The sequence below is a fragment of the Hylobates moloch genome, unplaced genomic scaffold (genome assembly GCF_009828535.3).
Source record: "Hylobates moloch isolate HMO894 unplaced genomic scaffold, HMol_V3 SCAFFOLD_1, whole genome shotgun sequence".
Classification (NCBI taxonomy): Eukaryota; Metazoa; Chordata; class Mammalia; order Primates; family Hylobatidae; genus Hylobates; species Hylobates moloch.
The window spans coordinates 195,099,449-195,122,398 of NW_026652276.1; the positions used below are offsets into that span (position 1 = coordinate 195,099,449).

At 34.6% G+C, this 22,950-nt stretch overlaps 1 protein-coding gene across 1 annotated transcript in view; it reads left to right on the top strand.

The window, feature by feature from the left end:
• FOXP2 (forkhead box P2) overlaps positions 1-22,950 on the top strand; it is a 607,622-nt gene that overhangs the window by 178,529 nt on the left and 406,143 nt on the right. Inside the window, exon 3 of the mRNA XM_058426115.1 lies at positions 22,089-22,179. The gene's annotated coding sequence lies outside the window, so the exon portion shown is untranslated. The remainder of the gene's footprint in view (positions 1-22,088; positions 22,180-22,950) is intronic.

Consider the following 22,950-nt stretch of genomic DNA (forward strand, 5'->3'; position numbering starts at 1 on the left):
CCAAACCTCCTTAACTCTTGCACTCTGTGCACCCACAGGCTTAACACCCCAGGGAAGCTGCCAAGGATTATGGCTTCCACCTTAATGGCAGCAGCCCAAGCTGTACTTCAGGTCCCCTGAGCCGAGGCTGGAGCTTGAGTGGCCTGGTTGTGAGAAGCAGTGTCCTGAGGTTGTGCAGGGCAATAGAGGCCCTAACCCCCAAATTCATTCTTTCCTCCTAGGCCTCAGCACTAGTGATGGGAAAGGCTGCTGTGAAGGTCTCTGAAATGCCCTAGTAGCTTTTTTTCCATTGTCTTGGATATTAGCACTTCAATGAAAAAAAAAAAAAAAAACTGGACCTATCAGCCCAGATTTTACTGTCCATATCACTATTAGAATTTTGGTCACAACCATTTAACCAGTCTCTAAGAAGTTCCAAATTTCCCCTCATCTTCCTGTTTTCTTCTGAGCCCTCCAAACCCTTCCAACCTCTACCTATTACCCAGTTCCAAAGTCACCTCCACATTTTCATGTATTTTTATAGCAAAACTCCTGGTGCCAATGTTCTCTGTTAGGCAGGTCTTGCTTTGCTATAGAGGAAATACCTTAGACTGTATAATTTATAAAGAGGTTTAATTGGCTTATTGTTCTGCAGACTGTACAGGAAGCATGGTGCCGGCATCTCCTCAGCTTCTAGAGAGGCCTCAAGGAGCTTTTACTCATGGTGGAAGGTGAAGCAGGAGCAGGCATTTCACGTGGCAAAAGCAGAAGCAAGAGAGAGAGTTGGGGAGAAGTACCATACACTTATAAGCCACCAGATGTCAAGAGAACTCACTCAGTGTCTAAGAACAGCATCAAGATATGAGGGATCCACCCTTATGCCCCAAACATCTCCCAATAGGCCCCACCTCCAACACTGGGGGTTACAATTCAACATGAAATTTTGGCAGGGCATCCAAACTATAACAGGAGGATTACTGGATTTGCTTAATACCTTGAATCAGGAAACATATAATTTTTGAGCTTTGTTATTTCCACTGAACTTCATATATTTTAGAATACACGCTCAGTATTTATTTGTTTGATATATAAAATTGTTCACTTGTTCAACTATTAGTTCATTGAACAAAAATTTATTTAGTGTCAACTGTGAGCTAAATGTTTGAAAGACCCTCGAGGAGCTTAATGTCTTATAGTAGGTGATAAAAATGTAAACAAATTAGTGTTGTAATCATCTTACAACAGGTTATAAAATGTTTGAATAGGGTTCATTGGAAGGAGGGAAAGAAACAAATGAGCAAATCTTCTAAAGAAGTGGGATATCAGAAAATGCTTTAGAGAAGAAGTTATTCTTAAAATGAAAATTCTGCATGCGCCAAATACTATTCTTCTTGCCAAGAGCTTTCTATAGAGCATGTACCCAGTAGACTTACTGAAGATTGAAAAAATTATCCTCTCAACCCTTCAAAATGCCAGCTTTCTAGATCCTAAAGAAAGCAGCCTTTACTAAGTCTTTTCTTTATTACCTTTCCTACAAAAAGCTTATGAACAACTTTTTGCAAGTCTTGCCAAATTCAAAGAACATATTCCATTACTTTCATTAACTATTCCGTATTAGCCTAAAAATATCTTATTTTTAGATATTCGCTCTTACATGAATATGTTAATGTACTTATTTTTTAATTGTAGTAAAATATAGGCTGGGCACAGTGGCTCATGCCTGTAATCCCAGCACTTTGGGAGGCCAAGGCAAGCGGATGCGAGGTCAGGAGATGGAGACCATCCTGGCTAACACGGTGAAAACCCGCCTCTACTAAAAATACAAAAATTAGCGAGGCATGGTGGTGGGTGCCTGTAGTCCCAGCTACTCAGGAGGCTGAGGCAGGAGAGTAGCTTGAACCCAGGAGGCAGAGGTTGCGGTGAGCCAAGATTGCGCCACTGCACTCCAGCCTAGGAGACAGAGTGAGACTCCATCTCAAAAATAAATAACATATATATATATAAAATATATATATATAAAATATATATATATAAAATATATATATATAATATATATATAAAATATATATATAAAATATATATATAAAAATATATATATAAAATATATATATATATAAAATATATATAACATAAGTGTATAGTTCAATGTCATTAAGCACATTCAGACTGTCATGCAACTGTCACAACCATATATCTCCAGAAATTTTTTTATCTTCCAAAATTGAAACACTGTACCCATTAAGCAATAATATACTTCTCATTTCCTTCTCTCTCAAGCCCCTAAAAATCTCCATTCTCCATTCTGTGTCCATGTATTTGACTACTCTATGTATTTCATATAAGTGGAATCACAATATTTGTCCTCTTGTGAACTGGCTAATTTTACTCAGCATAATGTCTTCAAGGTTCATCCATGTAAACAAGCATCAGGACATAGTATATGTCAGAATTTCTTTTTAAGGCTGAATAATATTCCATTGTATGTACATACCACATTTTATCCATTTATCCTATGTGGACATGAACATGTAAATTTTGAGTATATTTTTTCATGTATGGAACTTATTATAATCAACTCAGCAACATGTACTTAGGGGTTACTTGGTAGGACATGGAATTAAAGTCATAATGTGATTACGAGTATTTGTGCAAGAGGGAAATTGCTCATACATAGGATAATATTAGAGCATATTAGAATTTAGTGAAACATGAATTTGGGCTACAAACTCAGATTAAGTACAAAAATGCTCACATTTTAAAAACTACCACTCAAATATCTACACAAATTCTGTGTTAGATTTTCTTCTTTAGGAAAGATAGAGTATGTTGTAATATAGTGTCTTAAGCAATAGTGTGGCAAGTTAGGATAGCAAGACCCTTCTTACTAGGGCTGTAATTCCAGAGCTGTTGCTCCTGATGTTCTCAAAGTGTTGTTTCTTTAGTGTGTTCTGTTAGTGCTACTACTCACTCTGACGATTGGTGAAGTCTATACTCCCCACTGTGTGTGTGTGTGTGTGTGTATGTGTGTGTGTGTGTATGTGTATATTTTCCGTTAATTGTTTCTGGGTTTCTTCTGCCATAGATTAGTAACACTAAATTATTAGAGGCATGAAAAAGAAAGTTTTGCTTTTTCTGAGAATGCATTTTGTTGAATCTATATTTTAAAGGAAATATAATCAATCAGGAAAATATTGTCCTTATTTTGAACAAATCAGATCAATTAAATATTGAATAAAGCCATCATATAAAGACAACACTAGTCCAGTATGTTTACTCTATATTAATTATCAGTTATAAAAGTTTGATTTTCCTGAGGCTAGCTGAATATATTACAAAGACATTTTCTCTGTTTCACTTGAAGAAATCATGTCGTTTATAACTGAGTATTCTAGCTAAGTAAACAAATAGGGCCTATACTTTATGCACAAGATACAGAGAGGTGTTGGACAAACAATTTGATACGGCTTAGAGTTTAGGGTCCTCATGAAGGTATATAGCAGGAGGCCAATATATAGTTGAACATACCTGTAAATTGTTTAGAGGGTAGTCATATTGTTGATATTTTGAATAGAGATAGACAGAAAAAGAATTATTTGTAATTAAAATGCCTTAAACATGAAAGTATTTTGCATTTGTAAAGAAAACTAAAGATTCTAAATGAAAAAGTGAAAGTGGTAGTTTAAGGAGCTCTTCTCCTTGTTTGTTAGTACATGCTATTCTTGAATTAAATCGTTTTTTTGTTTGTTTTTGAGACACGGTCTTGCTCTGTCACCCAGGCTGTAGTACAGTGGCATGATCCTGGCTCACTGCAGCTTTAAATTACTGGGCTCAAGCAATCCTCCAGTCTCAGCCTCCCAAAGTGCTCTGATTAGAAGCGTGAGCCACTGTGCCTGGCCAGCAGTTTTTATTTACTGTATAAATAACATGATTCTGTTTTGCTTGTTTAAAAATTTACTTTTATATTATTAAATTATGATTCTACTATTGTGAGTCTCTTAAAAGACTCAACACAATTCATTTACTTGGTCATTCTATTGTTTATTGTTAATCATTATCAATAGGACATGCACTTCAGAATTATGTTCCTCCACAGCCCACCCTCAGTAAAAAGGATAAATTTACAATTTTCTATCAAAGATTACTTCATTTTTATCACTAGAGCTGTATGTTTGCAAAGTAATGACCTCTCCGTCACTGATTCTTCAAAAAAATATTTAAAGTGCTTACTCTGTGCCAGGTGCTTTTCTTAACTGTCTTGCTTTATTGTTCCAGTGATTTAACCACATTCATCCAGAAATTCTTGGCCTCAGGATAATGAATACTCTGTGCTCAACTTTTAGAAAACAAATAAGAAATCAAAAAGAAAAATGTTGATCAGTCAGAATGCAAAGAAATGAGCATTCTTTCACTTAATAATATACATTTAAGGTTTTTCCATGTCTTTCCATGGCTTGATAACTCATTTCTTTTAGTGCTAAATAATACTCCATTGTGTGTATATTTTACAGCTTATTTATCCAGTTTACCTACTGCAGGACATCTTGCTAGCCCCCAAGTTTTGGCAATTATGAATAAAGCTACTATAAGCATCTGTCTTCAGGCTTCTGTTTGGACTGAAATTTTCAGTTCATTTGGCTAAATACCAAAGAGCACAATATTTGGATCCTTTGGTTAGAGTGTCCTTAGTTTTGTAAGAAACTGCCACAGTCTTTCAAAGTGGCCGTGCAATTTTGCATTCCCACCAACAGTGAATGAAAGTTTCTGTTGCTCCACATCCTTGTCAGCATTTGATGTTGCCAGTGTATTGGATTTTGGGCATTCTAATAGCTATGTAATGGTATCTGATTATTTGGCATTTCCCTGATGACATAGGTTGTTAAACATCTTCTCATGTACTCAATTTGCCATCTGTGTATCTTCTTTGTTGAAGTGTCTGTTAAGATCTTTGGCCCAGTTTTTAATTGAGTTTTTTCCTTATTGTTGAGTTTTAAGAGTTCTTTGCATATTTTTGCTTAACAGTCCTTTGTCAGATGTGTCTGTTGCACATATTTTCTCCATTCTGTGGCTTATCTTCCCATTCTTTTGTCTTCACAGTGCTTTTGCGGAGCAGAAGTTTTCAGTTTTAATGAAGTCCACTTTATCAGTTATTTATTTCATGGATCATGCCTTTGCTATCTAAAAAATCATCACTATACCTAAGGTCATCTAGGATTTCTATATTATTTTCACATTTAGGGCTATGATCCATTTTGAGTTAATTTTGTGACAGGTGAAAGGTCTGTGTCTCGATTCATTTTTTTTTTTTTTTTGTATGTGGATGTCTAGTTGTTCTAGCACCATATGTTGAAAAGACCATTCTGCTCATTGTATTGCCTCTGTTCCTTTATCAAAGTTAAATTGACTATAATTATGTAGGTCTATTTCTAGGCTATTCTGTTCCATTTATATATTTGTCTGTTCTTTCACCTTGCTGTAATTACTTATTAGTTCCAGGAGTATTTTTGCTGATTCTTTCAGATTTTCTACACAGCCAGTCATGTTTTCTCCAAACAAGGAGAGTTTTATTTTATTTTTTCCCAATATGTGTACTTTTTCTTTCTTTTACTTGTCTTGCCACATTTGCTACAACTTCCAATAAACTGTTGAGAAGGAGTGGTGAGTGGGGACATCCTTGCCTTGCACTGGATATTAGTAGGAAGGATTTGAATTTCTCACAATTAAGTATGTTAGCTGTCGGGATTTCATAGATATTCTTTATCAGGTTAAGGAAGTTCCCCTCTATTCCTAGTTTACTGAGAGGATTTATATATATATATATAAATATATATAAAATATATATATAAATATATATATAAATATATATAAAATATATATATAAATATATATATAAATATATATATTTAATCATGAATGGATGTTGGATTTTGTCAAATGCTTTTCTGCATCTATTCATATGATCGTGTGATTCTTTAGTATGTTGTTGTGATGGGTTATATTAATTGATTTTTGAATGTTGAACCAACCTTACATTCCTGAGATAATCCCACTTGGTAATGGTATATAATTTTTTACACAATATTGGATTTGGTTTATTAATATTTTGTTGAAGATTTTTGCAATTTGTGTTCCTGAGAGAGATTGGTCTGTAGATTTCTTTTCTTGTAATATCTTTGGTTTTGGTATTAGGGTAATGCTGGCTTCATCAAATGAGGAAGGAAGTATTTCTTCCACTTCTATCCTCTGAAAGCGATTGTAGAGTATTGGTGTAATTTCTTCCTTAAATGTTTGGTAGAATTCACCAGCGAACCAACAGGGGCCTGGTGCTTTCTATTTTGGGAGGTAATTAATTATTGACTCAGTTTCTTTAATAGACATAGGCCTATTCTGGTTGTTTATTTCTTCTTATAAGAGTTTTGGCAGCTTGTGTCTTTCAAACTTTCATCCATTAGGGTATTAAATTTCTGGGCATAGAGTTGTTTGTCAACTTGTGTCTTTCAGAGTTTCATCCATTAGGGTATTAAGTTTCTGGGCATAGAGTTGTTTATAATATTTCTTTATTATTATTCTCACATCCATGGTATCTGTAGTGATTTCTCCCCTCTGTAATGATTTCTGATAGTAGTAATTTGTGTCCTTACTTTTTTTTATGGAGCCTGGATAAAGGCTTATCAGTTTTACTGATCTTTTCAAAGAATTAGTTTTTAGTTTTGTTGATTTTTTTCTATTTATTTCCTGTTTTCAATTTCATTGAGTTATTTTTTAATCCTTATTATTTCTTTTCTTTTGCTTACTTTGGATATAATTTGATATTCTTTTTCTAGTTTCCCAAAGAGGAAACGTAGGTCATGGATTTTATATCTTTTTTCTTTTCTAATAATGCATTTAATATGATAAATTTTCCTCTGATCACTGATATTACTTTATCTCACACATTTTGATACGTTATATTTTCATTTTCTCTATGTTCGTAATGTTATTAAATTCCTCTTGAGGTTTCTTCATTGATCCGTGTGTTACTTAGAATTGTGTGGTTTAATCTCTACATATTTTGGGAATTTTAGTTACCTTCCTGTTGTTTATTTCTAGGTTAATACTTTTGTGATCTGAGAGCAGATGTTGTTTGGATTCAATTCTTTCAAAATCTGTTAGGATGTGTTTTATGAATGTGAATGTGGTCTATCTTGGTGAGTGTTCCCATGTGAGTTTGAGAAGAATGAGTATTCTGCTGGTATTATTGTCCGTCTCATGTAGTCTACAGATGTTACTTATATCCAGTTGATTGATGGTGTTGTATTCAACTATGTCTTTACTGATTTTCTGCCTGATAGATCTGCCCATTTTTGATAGAGGAGTGTTGAAGTTTTTAACTATAATAGTAGATTCATCAGTTTTTCCTTGCCAATTTATCAGTTTCCACCCCCACATAGTTTCTTGCTCTGTTGTTAGGTACATACGTGTTAAGGATTGTTGTCTTCTTAGAGAATTGACCCCTCTAATACTATTATCTCTGACAACTTTCCTTGCTTTGAAGTCTGCTATGTCTGAAATTAATATAGATACTCCCATTTTCTTTTGATGAGTGTTAGCATGCTATATTTCTTTATCCATTTACTTTTAATCTATATGTGTCTTTATATTTAAAGTGCATTCCTTGTAGACAGCAAATAATTCGATCTTATTTTTTGGTCCAGTTTAACAATCTCTGTCTTAGTTGGTGCACTTAGACCATGGATGTTCTGTTGGAGTAGTATCTACCATATTTGTTACAGTTTTCTATTTGTTGCCCTTGTTCTTTGTTCCTATTTTTCTTCCATTTTTTGCTGCCTTTTGTGATATTAAAGATTTTATATAATTTTATTTTTTTGTCTTTCTCAGCATGTCAGTTCTTTTTTTTTCTTTTTATTATTGTCCCATAGTTTGCAATATAGATTTATAACTAATCCAAGTCCACTTTCAAGTAACACTACACCACTTCATGGGTAGTGTGAGTACCTTATGAAAACCACTGTAATTCACCTCTTCCATTCTTTGTATTACTACTGTCGTTCAATTTGCTTATATATAAGCATGCATAAGCATATATACACATATACATGAGATATGTACATTGAGATTATTTTGAACAAACTGTTATATGTTAGATCAATTAAGCATAAGAAAAATAAAAGTTTTAATTTTACCTTCTCTTATTCCTTCTATTATCCTCTTCCTTTCTTTATGTAAATCTGAGTGTCTGACCTATATTATTGTCCTTCTAGCTAAAGAATTTAACATTTCTTGCAAGGCAGGTCTACTGGAAACAATTTCCTTCCGTTTTTATTTGTCTTATAAAGTATTTTTCCTTCACCTTTGAAGGATAGTTTCACAGGGCACGGAATTCTGGATTGATCTTTTTTTCCCTCTCAAAACTTTTTTTTTTTTTTTTTTTTTTGAGGCAGGATCTCACTCTGTTGTCTGGGCTGGAGTGCAGTGGCACGATCTCGGTTCAAGGCAGCCTTGACCTCCCTAGGCTCAAGTGATCCTTCCATTTCAACCACCCAGGTAGCTGGGACTGCAGGCATGTACCACCATGCCTGACTAGTTTTTTTTATTTTTATTTATTTATTTATTTATTTTGTATTTTGTAGAGATGGGGTTTCACCATGTTACCCAGGCTGGTCTGGAACTCCTAGTCTCAAGCAGTCCGCTCACCTCAGCCTCACAAAGTGATGGGATTGCAGGCTACCGTGCTTGGCCCGTTTCAACACTTTAAATATTTCATTCTATTCTCTCTCCTTGCTTGCATGGCTTCTGAGGGAGAAATTAGATGTAATTCTTATCTGTTTTTTCTGTATAGGTAAGGTGTTCTTTTTTTTATTTTTCTTTGATTATCTGTAGTTTGAGAATTATAAACGTAGGTGTAGTTTGTTGACATTTATTCTAATTGGTGTTCTCTGAGTTTTCTGAATCTGTGGGTTAGTGTTTGACAATATTTTGGCGGAATTCTGTCATTGTCATTATTGTGTAGAATATTTATTCTCTTTCCCTCTTTATTCTCCTCTTGTATTCCCATTATGTGTATATTAGACATTGTGTAGTTTTCCCACAGTTCTTAAATACTCTGTTTTGTTTTCTTCAATCTTTATTCTCTTTGCTTTTTAGTTTTAGAGGTGTTTACTGAGATATCCTCAAGTGCAGAGATTCTGTCCTCAGCTGCATCCAGTTTACCAATAAGTTGTGTCCTGTCTAGTAGTAAGCCTTCATTTCTGTTATAGCAGTTTTTTAAATCTCTAGTTTTGTTTTTGTTTGTTTTTTGTTGTTGTTCTTTCCTAGGAGTTCCGTCTCTTTGCTTCCATTGCCCATCTGTTATTGGATACTGTCTTCTTTATCCATTAGAGCACTTAGCACATTAACCATAGTTTTCATAATAGTTGTTTTACATTCCTGGTCTGATAATTCCAATATACCTGCTATGTCTGATTCAGATGTCCTTTCAAATTATGATTTTTGCCTTTTGATATGCCTTGTAATGTTTTCTTGATAGCTGGACATGATGTACTTGGCAAAAGAAACTGCTAGAAATGGTCCCTTAGTAGTGTGATGGTGAGGTTTGGGAAGACAGAAAGCAGTCTATAGTTCTAGGATTAGGCCTCAGTCTTTTAGTGAGCTTATGACTTTTGATTGTGAACTTCACAAGTGTTTTTCAGTTTTTTCTCCCCCCTGCCCCTTAGGTGGGAGAGGATGGCTAGATTGGGCTGGAGCTGGGCATTTCTTCTCTTAAATTGAAGGCAAGAGCTGACTAGAGTTTAATATTTCCTTTCCTTCAGGTCAAGTAGTTTTTGATAATGTGATACTATCCCAGTGGGGTAGGCTCTGGTTAACTAGTATCTCCTGAGGTCAAGTCTTGTTGAGAAGAACAGAGTGCCCTGGTATATTTTTATTGTTATTTATTTATTTATTACTTTTTGAGACAGAGTCTCGCTCTTTCACCCAGGCTGGAGTGAATTGGTATGATCTCGGCTCAGTGCAAGCTCCGCCCCCCTGGTTCAAGGGATTCTCCCACCTCAGCCTCCCGAGTAGCTGGGATTAAAGGCATCTACCACCATGCCTGGCTAATTTTTATATTTTGTATTTTTAGTAGACACAGGGTTTCATCATGTTGGCCAGGCTGGTCTCGAACTCCTGACCTCAGGTGATCCACCCATCTCAACCTTCCAATGTGTTAGAATTACAGGTATGAGCCACCACACCCGGCCACTGGCATATTTTTAAATGGTTCTTTTTCCCCTCCCCTCTGCTGGAAACTTGAAGTGATGTTTGTTTGATATCTACGGTGAAAATCCATTCATAATGGACAAGCTGGCGGGGAAGTATACCTGGGTCCCCCTGGAGTTATCCTTTTAGGATTGTCTTCACTGAAATTTCATCAAGGCATCAATTACAGCTCAGATTTTCCTATTCTGGTACTGGTTCCCATAGTGGTGATCATAGGACTCCTTGGTTTTATTGTCTACCTCTTCAATCCTGGGGCCAGTGGTTTGCACTGCATCCTGACCTCTCTTATGGATCTTGGAAGAATTGATTTTTCAACCTGTTCAGCTTTTTACTTCTTGTTAGGGTGGAGTGGTGACTCCCAAGCTCCTTATGTGTGGAATTAGAAACCAGAAGTCAGCTTATGTTTTTAAAAACACACTGTATCTCGACATCTCGATAAAATTTTATTAATCCAATAATACTATGGAAATTTTGGAAGTAAAAATATATAGTGGAGGTGATAAATTAATGTCTGAAATGGTAGATACAGCGTTAAGATTGCCTAAAGAGATCAACTAGTTTTCTCCTCTATCATAGAAGCTCCTAAACCAGGTATGTAGGTGTTTAGAAGTTGGAACCCACTGGCAAATAATTAACTTCATCAGGAAAGTTCTTGAAGAAGGACTGATATTGGGTGATGAGTTTAGCAAGGTTGAATCATTGAGAAACATTTTCAGTAGCTAAATGAATATGCTTGCAAATTTTATTATTTTTATTTTTGATAATGTTTCTGTAGGTTTTAAAAAGGATATCCCCCAAACAGTTTTCTAACAGGTTTGACTTGATACACAGTCAGGAATGCTTTAAGGTAATTCAGAAAACTGTGAGAGTGGGGTTTTGAATTGCCCACTGTCATGTCAGGGATATGCCTTTAACTATTTTGAGTACCTAGAGAGCATCTTGTCAGTCTTTGGCTTGATATCTGGACAGCTCCTAGCATAGTGCTTATATTTAAGCGATTCTTTATAAACATTGGATACAGTCTAGTGGCTAAAAACCATTAAAAGAAACCAAACCCCTGTCTTTACTTGCAAGCCAGTTTCCTACAGATTCTCATCTGAGTAAAAATATACATTTTATAAAATCTTCAACAATATAGTCATAATTTCAATCTTTTTCAGTTCTAACAGTAATGATGCTATTGTGACTTTTTTGTTTTTAAATCTTATCACTTATTGACCGTGATAATTTGCTTTATTTTATACTGTATGTTGCTGAAGAAGTAACTATTATTTGATTAAAAACACAGAAAGAGGCCGAGGTGGATGGATCACTTGAGGTCAGGAGTTGGAGACCAGCCTGGTCAATATGGTGAAACCCCATCTCTACTAAAAATAAAAATAAATAAATAAAAAATTAAATAAATAAAAAAGTAGCTGGGCATGGTGGCATGTGTCTAAAATCCCAGCTACTGGGGAGACTAAGGCAGGAGAATCGTTTGAACAGGGGGGTGGAGGTAGCAGTGAGCCGAGATCGTGTAACTGCCCTCTAGCCTGGGCGAAAGAGTGAGACCTTGTCTAAAAAAAAAAAAAAAGAGAGAATTCATCCGGGATATAGAGTTAAGTAAGATACTAGAATCAAATGATGATGTAGGAATTATTCTCAACAACAATTACATAAATAAGCAATATAAGCAATAGCTGTTTAAAAAAGGATGCCCACTTCTCTTAATGAAAGAACAAAAAAGAGAAAAGAGGCGAAAATGTATTCATTAAAAATGCCAGCCTGAAATTTGGGCTATCTATATTATAATACATCCTCCTATTGAGTTAGAGATGAGATTATGTAAGAAAATTCAAACAAGCTGTTAAAACGTTTCATTTCCTAAGCCATATACCTGTGTTGTTTTACTTTTTTTTTTTTGAGATGGAGTTTCACTCTGTCGCCCAGGCTGGAGTGCAGTAGTGCGATTTCGGCTCACTGCAACCACCGTCTCTGGGTTCAAGCCTTTCTCCCCTCTCAGCCTCCTGAGTAGTTGAGATTACAGGCACCCACCATCATGCCTGGCTAATTTTTGTATTTTAGTAGATATGGGGTTTCACCATGTTGGCCAGGCTGGTCTTGAACTCCAGACCTCAGGTGATCCACCCACCTCAGCTTCCCAAAGTGCTAGGATTACAGGCGTGAGCCACTGCACCTGGCCTGTTTTACTTTAACAAATGTATACAATAGCTTCTCTAAATAGATGAATATAAATCTGTGAAGTAAGCAAAATTGGAACAAAAGACTCAGTATTGTAAAATGAGCATATTTTCTAAACCAAGTACTGTAAAGTGAGTATATTTTCTCACCCAACCTCAGCTCCTTTGAACCTGTGTTCTGTCTTCGTTTACTTTGCTGAAGTTAAATTGACTCTCAGAAGAAAATCCAGTGCCTGACCCAGTGCATGCCAATGCCAGTGATTTTTTTTTTTAAGCACTGCTCAGCACACTGCCCAATTCAAGTTGCATTCAGGAGCTTTTATTTTATGAAAAAGAAATTCTGGGTTATATGGGTAGATTAGAATAGAAGGTGGAGGTACCTCAGTGTTGGTAGAACTTTTAATTCAAGAAAATGGAAGTGTTGAGGAAGCTGTGGATAGGCAGGAAATCAGAGTTTCATAAATTTAAATAGCTTTAATATTAATTCAGAATTTTTGAAACAAATACCATATCCTGGATGAGAATATATTGGTGTTACCCTTGAAATGTTTTTATCACAAAACATTAACGTGTAGAGGATGCTCCTTACTGGTAAATATATTATATTGTGATAGAGGCTGAGAGAGCTGATATTAGAGTAAGACTACAGACTTCACAAAGAAAGGATCTGGAATTGGGATTGTTCAACAAGTGATAGAACATGAAAATCTGAAGTCATTCAGAACTGTCAGAGTCCTTATATAGCTGTGGTTATTTATTCCTCAGATGATTAGGAAATCCAACAACTCCCAATATCCTATTTTTTTACATACTTGAAAATACTTTCTCTGAGGTTGGAGTTTTATTTATCTAGACTGCCTGTGTCACATTTCCCCGGTATGACAAGAGATAGATAGAGCATCTCTAGCAGCAGGAAAGTGGCTGCATAGTCATTTTCATCTATGTTAATGCACACTTGCTTCTGTAAGCCATGTTTACACACTTGATCACTTTGTTATTTTGCTGAAAATGAGAGCTTCTTGTCAATGAAAATAAGAGCGGGAAATGAAAAAATATAATCCAGTGAATTGTTTTGATGATCATAAATGCTTGTCTTAAACTTGTTATATTAGTTAAAAAAAAAAGCATTTGTTGCTTAGCATAGAAAGGGTGATGAGCTTACCTGTTTTCTTATGTAAGAAAGAAAGGAAGGAAGATCAGAGGCAGGAGGGGGTGAGAGAATAAAATAAATACATGAAGCACCTTTAAATATGATGCATTTTTTTAAGGCTTAGGCATCTTACTGCAATAAAGAACTTGAAACTAAAATGAGACCATTTTGTATAATCTGAGTCTATTTAAACCTGCTTTAGCAATTCTACTAATAGCATTTCTGAATTTTTCTTTGCTGGTTTTTTCTAATTTAGTCTTACCAGACTCTCAGGCAAAAAATAAATAAATAAATAAATAAATAATAAAAACAGGTGTTTTTTGAAGAAATTCATTTTTATTGACTTACTGGTGTATTTTTTGAGCCCCCAACTGAGCACATGCCCCCGTAGAATGAATTAAGTCCAGTTTTTTCTAACCTAGGAGATTGTGTTTAACCTATTGCTTATGATTATAAAATTTTTTTACCTTTGAATCAGAATTGGTACTTTAATTTTATTGTCTGAAATTATTTTCCTCTTTCCAATTTTTCATATTTTACTTTTAGTGACAGTGTCAAGAGCACTGTGATTTTTTCCTCTCCCACAGGATATTGGAAATACCAAACAGTATTTATGTTATTTTAGACATGTATTATTCTTCGCTCATCATGGTAGCATACATTTACATGTTTATGGTTTATGTGACTTTAATAGCTCTCATAATTATTTTAACAAACAGTTCTAGTTAGCATGAACATTTTTTATAAAAGCTATACTCTGTTCTATGAAAAGTGAGATACAGTCACTACAGAAGCCTTTTTCTAAGTTTAAATGTCATCAAAATTATTTTATTGCCAGTAATATTTTATAAAAAGTAGATAAAAATTTAAATATACTTAAAAGTCTTCAGCTATTAGAATATAATATTTATTCTTTTGATTACCTCATGAGAAATTCAGAAGGGTATTAGGTTGTGATTCAGACAAATGTGTCACTTTCTCTACCTGCCTCAAAAATAATTATTATTTTCCCAGGACAAATTGCTGTTATAGTTGGTATTACCCTGTGCTTACTTTTGCTTACATGATATCACATTTTAACTTATGATCTATCCTTGTCCTTGGAAAATATCATTCACTTAAAAGCATACTTACTACATGCTTAACCTGTCCTTAAGCATAGTCAACAGTTTGTCTTTTATCTCTGTCTCTCTAGCAGATCATAAACTTGGTACATAACAGATGTTTAGTAATTGCAATGACTGAAGGTGAAAAAGGCTTTTTATGCAATTTGAATTTTTTTTTTTTTTTTTTTGAGACGAAGTCTCACTCTGCCGCCCAGACTGGAGTGCCATGGCGCAATTTCGGCTCACTGCAACCTCCCCCTCCCAGGTTTAAGCAATTCTCATGCCTCAGCCTCCCAAGTAGCTGGCATTACAGGTGCCCGCTACCATGCCTGGCTAATTTTTGTATTTTTAGTAGAGACGGAGTTTCACCATGTTGGCCAGGCTGATTTCAAACTCCTGACCTCAAGCAATCCACCCTCCTTTGCCTCCCAAAGTGCTGGGATTACAGGCATGAGCCACCGTGCCTGGCCTGAAATTTGATTTTAAAGTATTTTTACCTGTTTTGTGTAAATATGATATTGCGTTTTTAAACAGTTCCATCAGGGAGCTCTTACTTTTGCTCTGAGTAAAATCCAAGGAGGCAGAAACCTACAACTAACTGTCCTAGCATTATACTTTTCTTTGATGATTGCTTGCTAACTTCCATTTTACTATTACTGTTACTAGACTGCTTATTGATTAAATTTTGATTTTTACATTATCTGACAGAACATTATCTGCCAATAAAATATTTAGGTATTTCCAACTTGAAGCTAGAAAGGAATTTATAAATATAAAAAATGACTGAAAACAAAATTATCCTATTCTTGAATAAATATATTTCAAACTGTACCCATAATGTCAGCAGGGTTAATTTTCATTGTGGCTCCAATTTTTTTCAAGGTACAGTTTTATTTCACCTCTATTTCTGTGAATGTATCTTCTTAATGGATTTATTAGGATGTAATGGAGTCTTGAAGGATCATTGGCTCCACTTTCTTAGATCCAGGTATTGTTAACTGAGGGGTAGGTCAGTCAGGCAAGAATAAAGCTTACATAGGCCCCACTCTGTACAGATAATGCTTACATGTTTCACTCAATGTGGCTCAAAGAGAGCAAATTTAAGTTCTCAGTGGTAATTAAAGTACCTATCCTTAGCAATTTTCAAGAATCTCCTTTTACCTCAGTACTCCACAAAGATATTAGAAGGGTAATTTGAGAAACTCATGGAATAAATCTGTTGTAGATTAGCTATAATTAGTATTTATGTGTATATGTTTAGATCTGCATCATAGCTTTGCATCATATGCAGTCTTCACTACAGTGGAGTTCTAGTATTAACTATCAAAACTACAAATTATGTTTTATTAAGGTATAGGTTAAATCACTAGTTTTTGAACTTTAAAACAATATTACATACTTAACTCCAAAATGTATGACCTCAGTAATGTTTTTTTGAAGTTCCAAAATATAATTGATTTTGCTCCACATTAAATTAAGGCAGTGGGACAGAGCATTCCTTTATTTCCTCCTTTGAACAATCATTGAACTAAATTTTGAACTAGGATTACTTAAGGATAATATCTCTGTCCTGGTTTATATCTTACTATTTATTCTACCTAAAATTTCATTTTTAAATTCCCATGCCTGTCTAGTTTTATGTTTATTAGTCTACAGATTAATACATTAATTCAACAAATATTTATTGTGTGCCTACTATGTGCAAGGGAGTATTCTATGTTCATAGGATTAAGAAATAAATAACAGACACACATCCATGTCCTTGTGGAATTTAAACTGCTTTAATCAAAGTGGGATGGTAATTATAGTGGGCACTGTGTATCTCTGGTGGCAGTTTTACAGTATTTAGCCTTTGCAGAAGTAGCTTTTAAACATTTTAGCTATTTCTTTTTTTTTTTTTCTGTTTGCAACATCTTTACAAATGACAGTAACATGATGTTTCTCTCATGCTAATGCAAAAAAGAAAATGCCTGCTTCATAGTACCTTCTGAGCTCTTTGTAAATTTTGGTAGGAATAATGTAGGCACTGCTGCCTCCTGAGAAATCTTACCATATTCCTCAGAAGCCTATGATTACTTTTTAAAAATTCCATTAGCATACATCACCATTACCAAACAGTTAAATTTGTTATTAATTTGTGAATTAAACTTGTGAGTTTGTTGCCTTGACAGAATTTGGTTGTTGATTTTCTGTTCACTGAAATGTTGGTTATAATATCAGCCTTCATAGCCAATCAACAGTTACCTACTTCCTCTTGTTTGGCTATAGTTAACTACCCTGTTTTGAGAAAATAAAACAATCCTTAGTTCTCACCATTATTCAGGAAGCCATGTGCTATACAATATTAAAACAGTATTTAAAATGTTAGTATAATTTTTCTATTGAACATCAGTTACACATCAGGACCTATATAACACATATGTTTTATTTCTTTACTCCAAATTTATAATATATTTTTCCAAATCATGAAATTCACCAGGCTAAGGATTTTGTATTATGATATTCAGCAGTAGAATTCAAAAGACACTTGTTTTATCCTTATGCTTTATATGATGTAATGTTTTCCTTTTCATTTAGAAAACAATTAAATGATAGCATTTCTTTTAGGATTCATCTTCATTTTTATTAATTAGAAGACAATAGAGTAGAAAATATTAACAAAGAGTTCCAAGTAGCTGATTAGAAGACTAAATCTCTTTTCTATAAATAAATTACTAGAACAAAATAAAAATTAAACAAAAATAAATCACCTAGGCTAGGCGTAGTTGGCTCATGCCTGCAATCCCAGCACTTGGGGAGGCTAATGTGAGAGGATTGCTTGAGCCAGGAGGTCAAAACCAGCTTGGGCAACATAGGGAGACTCTGACTCTACAAAAAGTGAAAAAAATTACCCAGGTGTGTGGCCCACACCTGGAGTCCCAGCTACTTGTGGGGGCTGAGGTGGGAGAATAGCTTGAGCCTGGGAATTGGAGACTTCAATGAGCTACAGTCACACTACTGCACTCTAACCTTGGTGACTGAGCAAGACCCTATCTAAAAAGAAGAGCAAAACAAAACCCATAAAAAAACTAATAAATCTTCTACTAATTATTCACTTTATCTAATATAATTCCTTACAGAAGATAGGTCAAATTGTCTTGGAATGTCTGAGTGATGTTCTTCTGCCTGCCACAGCATACCTCAACAAATTTGTAATCCAATTTAAAAGGCTAGAAGAAATTAGAAAAGGGAATGTTTCAATACGTGAATGGCACACAGATCCTTTCACTCAGGCAGAGTTATTTGACTGTCTAAGCTTCAACTGGGTGCTGCTCCTGTATATACCCTGTCTCTCAGCACATTGTTAAAAAAAAAAAAGCCCATCCCTTACATATTCCTAATGATATTGCATATTCCATAAAAGCAGAGTTGTGGTTTTAACCCAGAACCAGGACCGTGTGTGACATATAGTTGCAAAAAATAATGTGTGTGAATGTGTGTATATAAGAGAACTCTAGTTAGCCTCTCTAGCTCAGATTCTGTCTCCTTCAAATTATCTTATTTTCTTTTTATGGCTTTAGGTTTCTAAAATAAGAGTTTTCTTTCTATCATTAAGTGAACATTTGGTTCTGATTATTATGATCACTGTGCACCATAATCTATGCTATGGAGAAAAAGGAATGCTTATACACTGTTGGTGGAAGTGTAAATTAGTTCAACCATTATAGAAAACTGTGGCTATTCTGTAAAGACCTAAAAACAGAACTACCATTCAACACAGCGATCCTGTTACTGGGTATATACCCAAAGGAATATAAATTGTTCTATCATAAAGACACATGGACACATATGTTCCCTGTAGCACTATTCACAATAGCAAAACATGGAGTCAACCTAAATGCTCATCAATGGTAGACCATGGAATACTACGCAGTCATAAAAAGAAATGAGGTAATATCCTTTGCAGGAACATGGATGGAGCTGGAGGCCATTATCCTTAGCAAACTAATGCAGGAACAGAAAAGCAAATACTGCATATTTACACTTACAAGTGGGAGTTAAATGATGAGAACACATAGACACATAAAGGGGAACAACAGATACTATGGCCTACCAAAGGGTTGAGGGTGGGAGGATGGGGAGTATTAGAAAAAATAACTAACTTGTACTAGGCTTAATACCTGCATGACAAAATAGTCTGTATACGAAATCCCTGTGGCATGAGATTACCTTCACTGTACCCCTGAACTTGAAGTTTAAAAAATAAATAATAAAATTAGTTTTTTGGGTTTTTTTGGTATTTGACTTTCTTCAAGAAATACAGGCATAGAATTAAAAAATAAAATGGATTGTAGGGATTATTAAAATGAAAAATAGCAGCCCTCTGCCTTGTATTTTCTCACTACCTACTTCAGCTACACAGTGGCAATGTGCTTCTGGTATTTACTTCTATTACCTAAATAATATGCTTATTGCTATTTCTCCATTTATCAGTTTCAACAGGAGTTTTGAGTAAAGAAAATGGAGAAGCTTGTGAGAGAGAAAGGTATGTAAATAAGAACATGAAATGAGATTTAAGCTAATATATTTAAAGTAGAGGTGCCCATAGGGTGCTTTGAGAGCATAAAGAACATAGAAATGTTAGGTCTTCCAAATCGCTTTGAAGAATAACTTTATAATTTATGCTTTTGTTAGCAGTAAACAAGAGTTCCCATCTTTCTATATTCTTATCAATACTGCACAGAATTCATTCAAATTCATGCTCTTCTGATGACATAAAGTGATATCTCATTGGTTTTTTAATTTGTATCTTCCTGATTACTAGTGATTTTATGAGTTTTAAACAGTATGGGCTCCTTCTGAACACTTCCTTTTCAAGGTTCTTTGCTCATTTTTCTATTGGTTTCCTCTGAATATATAAGTATATGTTAACCAGTATTAATTCCTCATTGGTTTTAGGTGTTCTCTCAGTTTACCTATGAAATTATCTATGGTATCCTTAACTGAAAATTTTCGTTGTTTTTAGAAAAATCAATTAATTTTATGTCTTATGATTTATGCTTTTTAGGCCATGTTTCAGAAAGTTTTTTACATCTGTGTCTCAAAAATAGTTGCCTAATTTTTTTTTTCTTAATAACTTTGAAAAGGTGAAGTTTACATTTAACTCTTTAATCTCTCAGGAATTCAAATTTCTATATGGTGTGATAAGGTGCCCACTTTACTTTCTGCCCGATTCTTAGATCAGTTTTTGCTCTATACAGTAAGCCAACACCAGTATTTTCTTTTACTTTGTGAAGTTATTATATATAACGCTCTCATGTATGTATGAACTGTTGTATGTATATATGAACTCTACGTGCCTGCAGCTGTACTGGGCTTTTTAGTACATGTTAATATTTTGTAGAGTAGGTTTTCCCCCTTTGCCCTTCATTTTTGAATTTTACTTTGATATTAATAGACCTTTTATAGCACATGCTTTTAAATGGGTTTAAAATGGGTTTGTGGATTTTCTTTTAAAAATTTAGAATTTATAGACTGATTTAGAAAAATTTGGAGAAGTTTCCCTATGAATATTGGCAAGGGAAAATAAGTCAATATAAAATTACGAAATAATTTAGACTTATACTGAAGAAATCCACTTCTTTTGGTGGCGCATATTAGGCAGAATATAATTATGGAAGAAAAATTAACACAAGGAAAGCCAAGAGTGGGGCCTGCTAATGTAGAAAATTTTATTGTTAAGAGAAATGTGGACAACAGAACCAATAGAGAAAGAATAAAAGGAATATGAAGAACAGGAGTTCCAATTACCTTAATGTTTATGACTTTGAGTTACCTTAATACTTGTAATTCACTAAACAGTGGTTTCAGATTGTGCTCTGTAGAATACCTAATGCTTTGTGAACACCAGAAGTACCCAAGGAAAGGAGTAATGGTGGCACTGAGTATTTGGAGGTGCGATTCAACCAGAATACATGATTATTAATTGGCCCTGGACTAAGGTTTTATTGCAAGAAAGGGTTCTTTAGCTTAAAAGTGTTTAGAAATGATTTCAATACAATTAGTGAAATGTCTAAATGTTCAACAAAGATGGCAAGTGATGCCAGTCATCCTTTTCTTTTTTTTTTTTTTTTTTTTTTGAGACGGAGTCTCACTCTGTCCCCCAGGCTGGAGTGCGGTGGCGCAATCTCGGCTCACTGCAAGCTCCGCCTCCCGGGTTCACGCCATTCTCCTGCCTCAGCCTCTCCACGTAGCTGGGACTACAGGCGCCCGCCACCACGCCCGGCTAATTTTTTTTGTATTTTTAGTAGAGACAGGGTTTTACCGTGGTCTCGATCTCCTGACCGCGTGATCCGCCCGCCTCGGCCTCCCAAAATGCTGGGATTACAAACGTGAGCCACCGCGCCCGGCCGCCAGTCATCCTTTTCAATGCCTATGGCAGACATTGCTAATTGAACACAGAACTTCCTGCTGCAGATTCAGATTTACTCTCCATACAGCTCTCCATTTAGTCACTACCGATCAATCAGAGTGTTGTGTGAGTCAAAACCCATTTACTATCTATAACAGGGGTATCCAATCTTTTGACTTCCCTGGGCCGCATTGGAAGAAGAAGAATTGTCTTGGGCCACACATAAAATACACTAACACTAATGATAGCCGATGAACTAAAAAAGAAAAAAAATTGCAAAAAGTCTCATAATGTTTTAAGAAATTTTACAAATTTGTGTTGGGCTGCATTCAAAGCCGTCCTGGCCACGAGTTGGACAAGCCTGATCTATATAGTACTAAGTTCTATAATTTTAGTGGACCTTCAATACACTTAACATATTTTAGTCTAAGAAAGGTGTGAGCTAAATATGTCAGATTAAAGAAGGAAGAAACTAGAAAAAGAGAGTAGTTGAATCGGAAATGGATCTAGGAAATACAAACTTAAATAAGCATTTCAATAATGATCCTTACATTGTAATTATGAGGAGTAAATGCTTACTACCAACTTGTTAATTGTGGAAAATCCTACAAAGCTCATTAAGTATGTGGTGTTGAAGAGGCAATTGAAATCAGTCATGTTTTCAGTTAAGAAATTGGAGACACAAATAATTTTTTGCTATAAATTATAAAATTGAATCACTGAAAAGTTTAAACTTGCCAGATCAATGAGAGTGGGAAACAAAATCTCCATCTCTTGGAAGTGCATCTTATGCTGTCTCCGCAGCCTTTGCTTTATACCAAACAATGTCTTGAAAGTTCTCTAAATTAAAATGTGAAAAAGCATTTTTATATGTATTTGAATATTCACAAAGTAATGCATGTTAACATTAACAATTTTTCTTTTTAAGAATGAATATGTTTTATGTTCTGTGAAGTCCCTCCACTAATTGTGATGTAAATTTAAATTTAATTTTCTAAGCAGTGACAATTATTTGTTTCTATTAACAGGTCTACTCTAATGTGATGCTGGGATTGAATTTTCCTAGGACTCTGTTTCAAGGTTGATTTGAAAGTCTTGTGGAAGATCTGGAAGAAACAGGTAAGTGTCCTTTTGGTAAAAATTCTCTTTTGCTCATTGTGCTTATTTTTATTTTTCTAATGCTGATTTTACTCTTTAGTTTTTTTGGTTAAATATCTTTGCCCAAATGTTAAGACGTTTTCAGCGGACAATTGAGACATGTTAAATGTAGCAGTAGAAATATTTATCACTGCTATTGGGATTCCCATTTCACTGCTTGCTGCTCTCTTTCTATTAAACTTGGTATCACTTTTTAAAACCAGTATACACTTATGGGGAATGTGAACTTGGTTTGAAATATTAAAAGTAAATTATTAGGCAAGGAAAGCACTTGGAGAATCTTGTTACCATTGTACTTGCCTTTTATTATGCTGGTCTTTTCGGTATTATTTTTTAAAAGTTCATTTGATATTGAAGTTTTGGGGGATCTGAAATATTTAGGAAATAATGAGAATAATATACCAGTAATTATTTTTTTCTAGAAAATTTGATTTTTCTAATACAATTTTTGAGATCCAGTCAGCTATTTTGAAAGATTGTTTTCTGTTTTAATATTGCGTATCTTTAAATCTCGTGATAGTTTTCTTTGATATTTACAATGTTAACATATAAAGGTTCTCAATATATAATATTTAGTAAAATTGGATTTTCAGTTTCGCTGTTGAACTGTAATATCAATCAAACAGTTTGTCATGAGTATCCAAATTTAGAATAATATAATTTTAAAGGAAACCTGAAAGCAATTTTAGGCAGAGTTTGTATTTCAAAGCTTCCTAGTAGTTTATATCATTT